We start from the raw sequence: 12,906 nt of genomic DNA, 5'->3' as shown, positions 1-12,906 counted from the left end.
TATACTTTTTACCACAGTACCAACACAGAGCCCACCTATTGGTTACCCCTGGTAACCATAATTTGAGTGTCCATTTGTTGTTGTTATTCAGTTGTGTGATTTTTTATGACCTCATTGGGGTTTTCTTGTCAAAGATACTGACTGGAGTGGTTTGCCATTTCCTTCTTCAGCTCATTTTACACATGAGGAAACTGAAGCAAACAGAATTAAGTGAATTATCTAGGGTCACACAGCTAGTAAAGTCTGAGGCCAAATTTGAACTCAGGAAGAAAGGACTTCCTGACTCCAGGCCTGGTGCTCTATCCACTGTACCACATTATTGCTGAGTAAAATGGCTCCTTCTACACCTATCCTCCCTCCCTTTCGAAGTTATTGGCTGCTGTCTTTCAATGCCTAACCATTTTTTCCTCCTTAGCCTTTTCTTTTTTCTTTATCCTTCTTCCTGTTCCCCTCTTCGGGGAGGTCCCACCCTGGTCCTTTCTCTCTCTCAGTGCCTGACTCCTGAGACTCAGAATGAGAAAAAATAGCACATATTTCTGACATGGGAACCTGGAGTCCTTCAAAGGGGAGGGAAAGGATTGGAGCATCATTGATTTAGAGCTAAGAAGGAAGGAACCTTCTAGAAGTCAAGCCCAATCCTTTATAGATAAGGCCTAAAGAAATAACCTGTTCCAAGTCACACAACTAGTAGAGAACAACTATTCCAACAGCAATGCAGGATTTGAACCTGGGTCCTGTGGATTCCCTAGGGTACCACACTGTGGCTCATTCTATGGAAGAGAGGAAAGAAGACTAGAGAGAACACACACACACAAAAGGTCCCATCAAACTCCTTGAGTTCAAGGGTACAGGATGGCCCCCATACCCCATGGGTGCTGAGTTCATTCTATACAGAGCTCTGTATAGGCTGAATCATGATGGATTTGTCTCTGAACTAGACTCTGGACTTTGAGCTGACCCAAGGTACTGGGCACTGGATTGGGTTATGAACTCTGGGCTAGGTTGGGCTAGGCTGAACCAGGAGATAATTGTTGGATGCAATGAGTCATAAATTTAATTTGATGTACACATTTTCCCTCTTCAATTAGGAATGCTTTTGATACCATCCAGTCTTGGAGAGGAGAAGAGGAAAGGGGAAGGGAGGGGAGAGGAGGTATTTCAGGTCTGTGATCATCAGTATATATTTATTGATGAGCAGTATTTTCCTTCTGGGCTAGGGCTTGTTTCCTCGGTGTATTACAGCCCTGGCCTACACTAACTTTTCTTAATTCCACTGCCTAGGTGGTGAATAAACTGAACCATTCCCACTTCATATAATATAGAGGAGCAGAGGAATGAAAGTGGAAGGAGAGTGGGTGACACTGTTCCTTTAAGGTTCAGATTTATCACTCAAGAGTTTAGCCTTCAGGGTCACCCCCTTCTCTTTCTGGAGAGAGGTGACTGGTGGTAGAGGAGGAATCTTTTTATCTATCTGTCTGTCTGTCTATCTATCTATCTATCTAGTAGCTGGTGGGCTACCAGTGCTGGGCCTGGAGTTAGGAAGACCTAAATTGAAAGCTGACTTCAGATCATTTGTATGACCCTAGGCAAGTCATTTGACCTCTGTTTCATTCAAGTAATAAACATTTATTAAGCAGCAACTATGTGACAGGCACTGTAACAAACTCTGGGGATACTAAAAGGGGTAAAAGACAATCCCTGCTTTCAAGATGCTCCCAATTTAATGCAGGGAAACCACAAACAAAATTTAAATACACACACATATATATACACGTGTACGTATACAGGAAAAACAGGAAATAATTAACAGAGGTGAGGAAGGATTGGGAAAGGCTTCCTATAGAAAGTGGAGACTTAAAAGAAGTCAGAGAGAAGCCCGAGTAATCCAGCCGTAAAGCAGAACCAGAAAAAATTCCTGAAGCCAAGAGGAGAGTCTTGTACAGGGAATAAGGAGGCCAGTGACACTGAGTTAAAGAGAGTTAAATCACACATGGTGTGACTGCACAGGTATAACCTATATTACATTGCTTGCCATCTTGGGGAGGAGGAATAGACAGAGGGAGAAAAAATTTGCAGCTCAAAATTTTATAAAAAATGATGGTTGAAGGGAAGATGGCGGAGTAGGTCAGGAAATTCCAAGCTCTCAAGATTTTCCCCCACAAAAGAGTTAAAATAGCACTTTAGGGCGAACAAAGTGTGGATGGAGATAAGAATAGGGGCACAACTGGGGTCTTCCTGGGACAATACAAGAAGATCAGAAGAAAAATCCCAGCATGAGGTTTGGTCCCAGGGAAGAACAAACACCACCAGGCTAGGTTCCAGTTTAACAACAAGCCGCAAGCTGCTTAAACAAGCTGCAAGCCCTGGGGTTATTTGTTTTGGAAGGCTGCATCAGCCCCAGAAACAAGAACTATTACCCCTCATAGGGAAGGAAATTGGGTGCTTTAGCCTAGAAAAATTGAGGGAACCTCTGCTGACAAGGAACGCTGGACCCAGCTGTGCTTCCATGGGGGCAAGAAGGAACCAGCACATGGCCGGGGAGAGCAGAAGCAGTGGGGCAGAAAGCCCCTGGCTGCGCGCGGGAGGTTTGGCTTTGGTTCCAGGCTAGGGGCAGAGCTGGAGATCTGCTGCAAGATGAACCAGTTCCCATATCCCAGGGCTAGAGGTGATTACAAAAATTAAGCTATTACTGATGGAGTGCTGAGGTGCATGTGCTTGAGCCCCAATTCTAAAATCACATTTCTCTTTAAAAATCACATTTCTTCCTAGCCTCCAAATGCTATCTCAGGCAGTTTCTCCCCAGCCCAAGGACAGTTGCACCTATGGAACTCATTAGTTTGAAACAACTATGTACTGACTGAGCTGGCTGTGCACTGGGTCGTAACAACATTTACTACTCACTGACCAATCGTATGTAACCTAGACTTAGACATACATATACTCTCTTACATTTATCTTGTCTAACAAGACATTGATGAGAGCAACATGGTATTGCTGAGCTCGCCCTGACTGTTGGCTGACGGTTCAGGCCTAAAACCCCATGTCCAGGTAATTCCTCCCTTGGGCTATATCCTGATGATTTTGAGGTAAAATACCTGCGCAGTAGATACCAAAAGTGCATGTTCCTTTAAGAACTGATCACCCCTTAACCACTCTCTAATCCCACCCAAAACACCTAGTTAGCATATTTGGCACAAGTGATACTAATAGAATATCCTATATAAACTTTGCCTGTACCCCTTTAAGGTGTCAGGTTCCCTAAGAATTCTTGCCTCCTGAAAAGCATAACAAATCTTTACCTTAGCCTCAACAGTGCTTGAGTCCATGAATTCTTCTCCAAACGACCTGCCCCTGCTACCCTGGTCTTTGTAGGGGTCTCACACCCCACTTCCAGCCGTCATCATTACCACAAAAAACGCACAGGCAAAGAATCCAACCATAGAAAGCTATTATGGGAACAGAGATGACCTGGGATCATCTTCAGAGGAGGATATTGAAATAAAGAAACCCTCAAAGAGTAATGTCAAATGGTCACCTGCCCAAAAAGAATTCTTAGAAGGTCTTTAAAAAGACTTTAAAAATCAAATGACAGAATGTAATGAAATACTATTGTGCTACAAGAAATGATGAACAGGAAGACTTCAGAGAGCCCAGGAAAGACTTATATGATCTGATGCTGAGTGAAAGGAGCAGAACCAGGAGAACTTTGTACACAGCAACAACCACAGTGTGTGAGGAATTTTTCTGGCAGACTTAGTACTTCATTGCAATGCAAGGACTTAAATAATTCCAAATGGTCTCTTAAGGCAAAATGCCTTCCACATCCAGAGAAAGAACTATGGAACTGGATCGCAGAATGAAGCAGATCATTTCCTTTTGTATTATGTTTTGGTTTGTTTTATGATTTCTCTCATTCATTTTAATTCTTCTGTGCAACATGACCAAGGTGAAAATGTACTTAATAGAAATGTATGTGTAGAACCTATATAAAACTGTATACTGTCTCAGGGAGGGAGTGGGGAGGTAGGGGGGAAGGGGGAAAGGGAGGGGGAAAAATCTAAGATATATGGAAATGATTGTAGAACACTGAAAACAAATAAAATTAAAAAACATTTAATTAAAACATTTAATTAAATTTCAAACATTTAAATTTAATTTAATTTAAATTAAAACATTTAATTAAAAAAATTAAATGACAGAGATAGAGGAAAAACTGAAAAAAGAGAATAATCCAAGAAAAACAAGAAGGCTATGAAAGGAAAGTCAACCAATTAGAAAAGAATATCCAGAATCTTAAGAAAATGACTCCTTGAAAATTAGAATTGGGCAAAGTGAAGTCAGTGAAATTATAACAGATCAAGAAATAATTAATAAAATTATGAATAATGAAAAAATAGAAGAGAAAGTGAGATATCTGATAAGAAAAACAACAGACTTGGAGAATAGATCATGAAGAGTAAACATAAAAATAATTGAACTAACTGAAAATTATGATCAAAAAAGAATCTTGATACAATAATATAAGAAATAATTAAAGAAAATTGTCCTGAAGCATTAGAACAAAAGGGGGAAGTAGAAATAGAAAAAATCCATTGATCACCACTTAAAAGAAATCCCATCAGGAAAACTCATAGGAATATCACAGTCAAATTTTGAAACCCCCAGCTCAAAGATAAAATATTAAAAGCATCAAGATTAAAACAATTTGAATATGATGGAGCCACAATTAGAATTACACAAAACCTAGCAGCAGAGACATTAAAGGACCTCAAATCTTGGAACACAATGTATTGAAAAGCAAAAGAACTGGGACTATGGCCAAAAAGATCATATCCTACAATGTTAAATATTATTCAGAATGAAAAAAAATTGATAAACTCTCAGACTTTCAAGACTTTGTTAACAAAAATCCTGAACTTAATGGAAGATTCAACATACAAGAACCAAGAGAAATATAAGGCATGTTCCAAAGAATGATTATAAGGGATTCATAAAGACAGACTATTTACCTTTTATATATGTCAAATGTATGTCTAAAACTCTTATTAATAATTGGGTAGCCATAACAAAGATTGGGGTAAGCCTGACTGATATTAATTTTAAAAGTCAAACCATTTAGGAATAGCTAAAAAGAATATTTATTTTATATAGATGAGGTGCAAGAGGAAGAATTGATACAGAGGAATTAGATGGAGGAGGAGGGCTTGTAGTTCTGGTAACCTACTTTCATCAGGAATGGGTTTAAGAGGGAACAATACATACATACATACATATATATATATATATACATATTTAGAAGAATACAAAAATCTTCTAAATTCAGAGGAAATAAAATGGTAGGGGCATAGGGAGGAGGGAGAGGACAAGGGGGAGGATCTTTAGAGAGGAAGGTGAAGCAATAGGAGAAAGGGGGGTATAGTAGAGTGTTTAGATTTATGGGAATGGGAGGATAGGGGAGGGATCCTTGGAGGGGGGTAAGTAATAGGAGGGCAAAGTAGTGGGTAGAAGTTAGGTAGAGGAGGCAGGAGCGACAGGAAGCAAGAGATATGCACAAACATAAAAACCAAAGATCGGGTGTGGAATAGGTTTGGGAAAATACATGTCTATAGGTATGTATATATGTATATAGGTAGGTATGTATCTAGAGCTATAGAGAAACATATCTAAACTTCATTGTAGTCTTCTGGGGGAGGGGGAGAAAGAACAAAGTAAAAAAGTGCCCAGCAGAGAACAAAGGAACTCATAAGGAAGCAAATGGGGACAATTTTCAACACAACAAGGATTATCATACAAGCTTTCTTGAAATGAAAATATCTTGTTGCATAATTTGAATCCTCTCTTGCGTTTTGCTATGCACATGACATGTTTTTTTCTCTTTAACTTTGTATTTAAGTTCCAATATTTAAGTTTATGTTTTTGGTTTTGTTTTGTTTTTCCTCTTTTCTGTGTTTGTGTTCTGGCATTTGAGTCTAAAATAAAATTTTAAAAAATTTTTTAAATGAATGTTGAAAACTATCTTTATATGTAATTGGAAAAAAATAGTATTTCCAACAAAAAGAGTGCATGGTGGGAAGTAAGGTGTAAGAAGATGAGAAAGATAGGAAGGAGGCTAAGTTATGAAGGACTTTGAATGCCAAACTGAGGATTTTGTACTTGATCCTGGAAGTGATAGGGAGTCACTAGAGTTTACTGAGTAGAGGGGTGATCCTTTAGGAAAATCACTGGTAGCTGAACTGATTGGAGTGTATGTGTATGTATGTTCATCCTTTGTTGCTGAAGAAGACCATGCCATCAGAGAAATAATGACATGACTTGCACTTAACTTTGTTTTGAGTGAGGGAGGGCTGTGCAGGTCACCAGCCTCACTTCTCCTCCAGAGCCATCTGAATCCAGTGACCAGATATTCCTCAGGATGACTGGAGATGACCCAGGATGAGGCAATTGGGGTTAAGTGACTTGCCCAAGGTCCCACAGCTAGTGAGTCTCAAGTGTCTGAAGTGACATTTGAACTCAGGTCCTCCTGATTCCTGCACTGATACTCTATCCACTGCACCACCTAGCTGCTGCTGATTGGAATGGGGAGAGACTTGAGGCAGGCCAGCCTAGCAACTGGTTATGGCAGTAGTCCAGGTGTGAGATGATGGGAGCTTGCACCAAAATGGTGGCAATGTCACAGGAGAAAAGGATACAATGAATTGGATATGGGGGGGGAGGGGAGATGAGAGATCCTGACGAGTAGAGAATGATTCCTAGTTTTCAAGCCTTCAGATTAGGAGGATGGTGTGCCTTCTATAGAAATAGGGAAGGTAGGGATTTAGGTAGGAATTAGGTAGGGATTGATAGTAATAGAGAAGGTAGGAGTGAGGGTTTAGGGGGAAAGATAATGAGTTCTGTTTTGGATATGTTGAATTTAAGATATTTGCTGGGTATCCAGTCTGAGATATCCGCAAGGCAGGGGTGTATGGGATGTTCATTGAAAGCTAGTAACTCTAGTGTGAGGGCCTTCCTAGCCCTTTTCAGGGCTGCTCATCTACCTTTGGTGTCCACCTTTCACTGAACTCTCACCTGAAGCTCTAGGTACCTGTAGCATGCTCAGTGACCACACCCCAGCTGAACCATCTTTGCTCCAGTTAAACCAGGTTGAGGGTAACCAGCAGACTTCACACCTATTGTTGAGTTAGGGGGATATCTTTCCCAAGCAGGTGAAGACTTCCCCCATCAAATAGGTAGATGAGAACAATTCGTTTCAGTGGCCATGAGGGCTGCTAAAGCAGGAGCTGTGGAGCACTCAGAGCTTGGTTAGATGTTGAAGGTCATCCATTGCATCCTGGGCCATCACCAGTTACTCTGGAAGAGAGAGCGAGACTGGCAACTTTGTGTGGTTTTGCCTCACCTCAGGATGTCACTGGTCCTTTTTGAAAACAAAGGATAAACTCTTTCTACAAGGCAGGAGGAGATGATGGGAGATGGGAGGTCAGCAGAGGGGTTTGTTGTTGGGTAAGTACATTTGAAAGACTTCAGCATACAAGTAGTAACTTAAATTCTTGGGAACTAATGAGATCACCAAATGAAGTAATATAGAGGGAGAAGAAAAGAAGGCCCAGAACAGAACCCTGAGGGACATCGGTGGTTAGAGGGTGTGATCTAGAGGAGGATCCAGCAAAGGAGAAAGAGGAGAGGTCAGGTAAGTAGGAGAACCAGAATAGATCAGTGTCCCAAAAACCTAGAGAGAAGAGAGTATTAAGAAGGAGAGAATGATCCACGGTGTCAAAGGCTGCAGAGAGGCCAAGGAGAATGAGGACTGAGAAAAATCCATTGGATTTGGCAACTAAGAGTATTGGTAACCATGGAGAGAGCAGTTTCAGTAGGATGATAAACTTGGAAGACAGATTTTACCTCAGTTTCCTCAACTTGTCTCAGTTGCCTGTTTGCCTCAGTTTCCTCAACTGGAAAGTGGGGATAATCTCGCAAAGTTATTGTGAGGATCAAATGAGATGACATTTTCTAAAAATCACTTAGCACATCGACTGAGATGTTGTTGGTTGTTGTCCTTCGTTCTCCAAGAGGACCAAAATGACATCGCCATGAAAAAGTGAAGTTTCAGTGTCCGACTGTGGCTGATCAGACCAATACGAGCTTGGAATGCTCTCCCACAGACTGGGCACAGATAGTTGGTGTGAATATTAGGGTGTTTACTCCAAATCTGCACATCCTACGTTGACTTTGTGCTATCTCAATTCTGCTTTGCACCTTTTCTGATGTGGGCAAGCCATGCTGAGCAGCCCTGTGCCAGTGTCTCCCGTGTCACACAGTGAGATCCAGTTCTTGCTCTCAAGATGGAGAATATATGCACTACTCTCAAATTCCATGCCTCTTTCTCCTATCTTTCACTTTCTCCTTCCCAGAATTTTCCATGAACTAACCTCAGTCACCTATGTACACAGCATCCCAGAATGTCCTTCCAAAAACCCAATCCTGTACATTCTGGGAATTCTTGCATCTGAAAAGTGGACTCCTACTTGCTATAGGATATATGCACACAAAGACATGTACATAGTTATAGTAATAAATAAGGCTTCTATCTCCTTGTTAGAATCTTTGGTACTAGAAGTTTATTCATTTTCTCCAAAATAAATTTCCTTATCCACTCTCTAATGTAGACATTTGGGTTACTATATTATGACCCATTTGGAAAGGCATTGGCCACCAAATGAAGGAATTTCAATGGCTAGGAGAAATTGATGGAACCATCTCTTTATTTTAAAAATCCTTTATAACCAGCAGGTGTACCTGTAGAGCATAGAGTTTTGCCAAAGAGAATTTTGCCTTCTCTCTTCTGGAAAAGAGACGACCTTATTCCTTCCAAACACTTCTGCCTCCCACTATGGGCCAGCTTTGACTGGCCTGTTCTCTCCTTCTTGCTGGAAGTTCTTGCCAGAGGCTCCCTAGTTTAACCAGCCTCACCCAGTTACATTTTTTTCCCCTATGACTCCAAGCAAAAAAAAAAAGCCCAAATCTAGTTTAAGCTTTGGAAAATAGAAAGAGGGAGGGAGGGAGAGAGAGAGAGAGAGAGAGAGAGAGAGAGAGAGAGAGAGGGAGAGAGAGAGAGAGAGAGAGAAGAAGAAGAAGAAGAAAGGAAAGAAAGAAAAAAAGCTTAGGTTTAAGCTTTATGAAATTTTATCAAAATTATTAGTAAAATCATAACCATAATGCTAGTGCCTTTCCTCTGAGATTACCTACACAGTTCACTCTGTATAGCTCTTACGTGTTCAAAAAATGTTTTCTTGGTGTCTCCACCATTAGCTTGTGAACTCCCTGAGGGCAGGATTGTCTTTTGCCTTTTGTTGTACTCCCAGAGTTAGCCCAATGCCTGGTGCATATTAGTCACTTAATAAATGCTTGTTGATGATTATATCCTGCCCCAGCTACATAGCTCATCAAGTTCATGGGTCAAAATAATTTCTGACCACTAGGACAAAGTTATATCTGTGTAAATGTTTATGTATTGAATGTAGCCATGGTCTGTTGCTCCCTCCTGCCCTCCCCCTTACTCCACATTTATACTTTCTCTGCACTAAGCAAAAGACAAAAATTAAGCTAAGATTAATATCTATCTCGGGAACACCTGCTGTAAAGAGCTGTTGGAAACAGCTCAAAAGGAGCAGAAACTTGAGATTTAAGTCTTTCCCATTTCAGACAAAAATTGAGGAAAAGTGAGGGAATGAGGCACCTGAGAACCTCTGGGAATCTTGAGGAGGTACAAGTCTGTCACCTCTAAGGAGAGTTCTTTGAATGAATAGAGTAGCAAACAAAATGGGAGGTTTCAGCCACTCAATACTTGCCGTGTCCAAATAAAAGCCCTGCATTGCTTTCCAGCTCTGTCTCTGTTTCTCTCAGTCTCCCATTAAAAAATGTTAACTGTTGGTAGAAGATTCCTTCCTTCAGCCACACCCAGCTCCACTTCCAACCTTGGGGCCTGAAGCCTTCATACCGGTTGCTGCAGTGAGCGACCCTGGGTGAAGTGATGATGGACCCAAGTTTGGTTCTGACAGCAGAGGAAGAAGAGAAAAGCAGGAACTCTCAGTAACTCTGGTACCTTTCACTCAACTCTTGCCAGCCTCCTCTGTCTTTCCCAAATTCTCAGCTGATCATTTCTCAACCAGAAGCTACAAGAAGCTACAAGCTACGGACTTGAAAGTTAGACCCAACATCATCACAGCAGACCCAGTAAGTACTTGCCCTGACTCTGTTTGAAGACTTCCAAAGTGGGGAAATCCACTGCTTTTTTAGGTGGCCCATTCCACTTTTGGATAGCTATGAGGTCTTTCCTGAGATCAAACCTAAATTGGATTCTTTGTAACTTTCACTAATTATTCACAGTTCTGTCTTCTTAGACCAAACAGATCAAGTCTGTCTTCCATATAACAGTTCTTCAATTGTGGAAGACGACTGTGATATTCCTCGAGTCTTCTCCAAACTAAACTGTTTCTTCAGTCGCCCATCATGTGACATGGACTCAAGGTCAGTCACCATCCTGTTCCACCTTATGGATATCCTTCTTAAACTGTAGTCTCCAGAACTGAAGACACTGTACTAGGAGCGGTCTGAGCATCCAAGGCATCCAGATATATAGGCTTTCTCTTAAAGAAATGTGGCTCCCATCGGTTTAGCAGAGATTAGACTTTCTGAGATGTTCTCCAGAGAAGTCATAGTGAAAACACTGGTTGGATCATGTGGCCTCTGACACCCATCTTAAGTGTTCTAATGCTGTGATTCTCATCAGCTTCCTAATTTGGATATCCCTCCTGAGCATTAAGGTGCTTAGGGAGAACTGGAGGCTTAGAAAAGAAGGAAAGAGAATAAAGAGAAAGCAGTTGGTATGGAGCTAAGCGCTCTCTGCTTTGAGTGGTAGTAATTCAGCTGGCCCACAGGGAACACCCACCTCCAACATGGGACTTCCAAAGTTGGTGGATTTGGGTACTATAAAGGGAAAGTTTTCTCCTCTTCCCCCAGTTGCAATATTGTCATTGACCACAGGATGGAAGCATAAGAATGTTATGTCGTTGTTCAGCGGTGTCTGATTCTTTCAGACCCTATTTGAGGGTTTTCTTGGCAAAGACACTGGAGTAGTTTGCTGTTTTCTCCTCCAGCTCATTTTATGGGTGGGGAAATTGAGGCAAACAGTGACTTGCAAGAGGTCACACAGCAAGTAAGTGTCTGAGGCGGATTTGACTTCAGGCCTTTCTGACTCCAGGCTCAGCTTTCTGTCCACTGCACTACCTAGTTGCCCTAGCACACACATTTGTTAGACTGCTAATTTTATTAATTTTAGATTTTTAAAAAAAATTTCAGTCTCACATTCTCCCCCTTCTCTCCTCCTCTCACTTATCCATTACATATCTGAAGTCATGCAAAATATGTTTCCATGAGTAGTTTTGAAGGATGTAATTCCATGTTCTAACCACATGGTAGCAGCAGCAACAATCATTCATGGGTTGGATTTAGAAGTGGAAGCCATCAGAGGCCTCTGGTCCCAGTCCTGAGGGGGATTAGGTGACTTCAAATAATGGCACGCATATGCCATGCACATGTCATATCATGTCACATACATGATGGCTGCTGTCACATTGTGTTGTGGCATGCCATGTAGCATGATGGTGTGAATATATCATGATGTGAACATATCACGCCATAGCCACGTGGTTCTGTTGTACATTGGCAGGTGTCATGTCATATCATGCTTATATCAAGCCATGTTACACTGCTACACCATGTCATGCATTTGTCAGACATGTGTCATGTCACATTTATCACACTATGGTGGTATTGTCACCAGGTGCCATGTCACATATTGAGGCATGTATGTGGCATATCATGTGATGTGGCGTAGCCATGATGTGACATAGCATGCATCCTGTTTGTATCCTTTTGTAGACCCCGGTCAATAAATGACTCGTGATTTTTTTCCCCTTGAATTTCATAATCATGATTAGTCTGGCATTGTTTTCTAAATCTGTACAGAGGAGTGCTGGGATCGGACTTATCTGCGCTTCTTGAGGCTACTTTTCCATCTTGACTCTCAATACCATTTCCAGTTGGTGTCAATTAGGCAATGTTAAGGTTAGGGGGAAGGAGCTTGGCAGGGAACGAACTGAGCCATTATGACCACTGCTTAGGGCACCCCAGAACAGGTGGGCTACAGATAGAGGCGGGAACACTCTCCAAACTGAGTATCAGATTTTCAGTGTGAGCATGTGCACCTTGGAAACAGGCAGACTATCAGTCAGGGCATGATTTAATGTTTTGTTGAGTGTCTACACTCAAAAATTGTGATGGAGAAAATGTATTATTGATAAAGCAGGTTAAACTTAAAAGTATATAGTGTGTACATTATTTTTTCAGTTAAACCTTGATCAACACACAGCTAAGACTAAAGACAAGTAGGGAGAGCCAGGTTCTGGATGGCCTCATAGGTATTCTGGAAACTCTGTATGCTGCTGTGGCTGTGTTTCCCACCCACTCCCCCTCTCATCCGGGTACCACTGCTCCTCTGTGTATCAGTCTCTGTAGACTGCCAACTCTTCACATTATGAACCCAACTGGCTTTCTTTCTTTCAGGCTGAATAGTAAAATGGCTGAATGGGATCTCACCATCACTAAGTGGACTCTCTGGGCTTTTGTCAGTCATGTCTTCCCTTCTGGACCTATACTCGTCCATTTACTTCTCTGAGGTTTTCCATGAATGCCTACTCTTATCTCAGTTAGAGGCCTGCCAGTTTGCAGTAAGTCTGCCACCGGAATAATCCAAGCTTCCCACAGCGCTTTCCCAAGGGGTTATGGTTCCGTTCTTGAGAATGGGCACCCGAGGATGAGGATGTGACCAGGCAGCTGCAAGTGAAGACAGCT

The sequence above is a fragment of the Notamacropus eugenii genome, chromosome 1 (genome assembly GCF_028372415.1).
Source record: "Notamacropus eugenii isolate mMacEug1 chromosome 1, mMacEug1.pri_v2, whole genome shotgun sequence".
Lineage (NCBI taxonomy): Eukaryota > Metazoa > Chordata > Mammalia > Diprotodontia > Macropodidae > Notamacropus > Notamacropus eugenii.
This window is presented reverse-complemented; position numbering follows the sequence as displayed.